Genomic DNA, 2606 nt, shown 5'->3' with positions numbered 1-2606 from the left:
TATTTCAATATTTCGATATTGTCTTTCCAAATTCGAATCTTTCAATTTAAATTGGTATACAAGAATGAAAAGAAGAGGATAATGGGAATGAAAAGAAGAGGATAATGGGAAATTAGTATATGAAACTTTCAAATTATGAAATCAACATCAGTGGCTAAATAGTCATAACATACAGTTTCTGAAATCAACATCAGTGGCCAAATAGTCGTAATGTAGTTTCTAAATAGTCACTACAGTAAGTGACTATATAGCGACTATAAACACTCAGTACTAATTAATCACACTATAGTCGTAAAACAGACACTATTTTAACGACTACGAGACGACTACTTCATGACCATATAACGACTACATTTTTTGGTCGTACAGCAGTCGCTAAAAGGCGACTATAAATACGACTACTTTAATTAGCGACTCTCGATCTCCGACAGCTTGAGTTAGTCGCTATTTGGTCATAAACATAGTTTTTACGACTACAAAGCGACTAATAGTGTAGTCGCTAACCGCATGTTTTCTTGTAGTGACACAAGCATCAATGATATCAATGTTCCAAACAATCAACAAACAAGACATACAAACAAGGAAATCAGACAAGTCTCGCTGGAAGGGAGGTGTCGACCGACACCAGCCAAGTGTCGACCAACACTGGCCTTGGTGTCGACCGACACTACCCCACAGTGTCGATCGATGCCCAATTTGCTGGTGTCGACCGACACCAAGTGGTGTCGATCGACACTCCCTCTGCAGTCGCGATCCGCTCGAAGCCGAGAGTCGAATCTCGCTCCCAACCTCCTCCAGATCGTCCAATACTCAAAACCCAAGCCGAAAACATCCTTAGAAACCTGTAGCAACCAATCCCCAGCAAGAAAACACACAAAACAACAACACACAAGCAAGAACAAAGGAAATCAAAGGCTTAGATTAGCCATGGTCATACACTCACCTCTTTGCAGGAAGATTTAGACCAACAGCAACGAATCCTACACTCCCAGCAAACTTCTAACACGTTCCTGGCCCTAGATCTTCACTCCCACAGCAAGATCTCACCAAAAACATCTTGAAATCTCACAAACTCTCTCAAGAACCTTTAGAAACTGTTTTCTCCTCTTTCTCTCACTTTCAAACGGCGTAAGACAATAAAAACTCGACCTTAGGTCGTTTCCCCCCTTTTAAACCTCGGTTCAATGGTTTTCCTTAAACCAAACCGGTCCAAAATGATAATTAAATCGAACTGGTCGAACCAAAGAATGTTGGTGTCGACCGACACCACCATGGTGTCGATCGACACCCATCCCAGAAAACCAATAATTGGTTCGCGGATGTTACATATATATAGGAATACAATATTAGGGTTTAGAGTTTATACTAATGGACCGATAATGAGCATCCATACAACAATATAATCATTCATAATACATCGTTATTTTTACCGTCCAGTTCTTTGTTATACTCTTCTTCTTCCTCTTCAGCTTCCTTGCATTCTTCCACTGAATAATCATTTAAAACCCTTTTTTTAGGCTACCACACAGCTTGTTAACCCATCAAACTCTAAGACCAAAATCATTGCCTCTTGTCTCGTAAATTTTTTGCATTCATGGACCGGCTTAGTCACTACATGCACCAAATTATTGATACTTTCACCTGTATACTTACTCGGATTTAGATCCACACATATTGAAACTTTTCAAACCAAAATCCTTATAGTACATAATTGCAAATTACTTGTAGAGAAAGTAATATGAACACATGTATAGCTAATAAAACATGTGTGCTTGTCATCGATCATTCTTCTTTAAACCTCAAAACTTAACTCAAAAAACATCAAACCAAGATCTTGCGACGTCAATCCTTCTTCCTTTGACCCAAAATTAATTTTACAGAAACAATAATAAATCATCTATAAATGCATACATAAAAAATAGATTTTAAATTTTTGAGAGTTATATATTAATAATACATAAACTTTTTATAGAGTTTAAATATTTATAATATTTTAAACTTTCTATGGAGGTATAACATCCTATAAAGTTTAAATATTTATAATATTTGAACTTTTTTAAAAGTTTTAATAATTATAATATCTTAGACTTCTAAATTTTTTTAAATTTGGACGCCTAATAAATCAAGTTTCTTGCTCATTCATAGTTGGAAGCATATTAGTCTTATTTATAATGGTTCTCAGACATTGTCTAAAATTTTCTAGCTGATGTGGGAAGTTGTAAATACACTTGTTTATAAGTATTTTAATATAGAAATTTATCAGAATTTCAAAAATGTTAAATATTGAGTTGTCTGATCTCAATTGGTCGTTTAAAAAATCTTAATATAAAAATTCTAAAAATTTAAAAAATGTTAATGAATGACTTGTCGAATTCCGATTGGATGCTTTAAATATTTATAATATTTTAAATTATCTATGGAGTTATTTATAATATTTTTAATCATCCCATGAAGTTTAAATATAAATAATATTTGAACTTTAAAAAAAAAATTAGAGTGAAATATTAATAATACTTAAATTTCTTATAGAGTTTAAATATTTATAATATTTTTACCTTTCAATGGAGGTATTTATAATATTTTTAAACATCCGATAAAGTTTAAAA

The sequence above is a fragment of the Camelina sativa genome, chromosome 4 (assembly GCF_030686135.1).
Source record: "Camelina sativa cultivar CO46 ecotype springtype chromosome 4, ASM3068613v1".
NCBI lineage: Eukaryota > Viridiplantae > Streptophyta > Magnoliopsida > Brassicales > Brassicaceae > Camelina > Camelina sativa.
Note: the sequence above shows the minus strand (reverse complement) of the source record.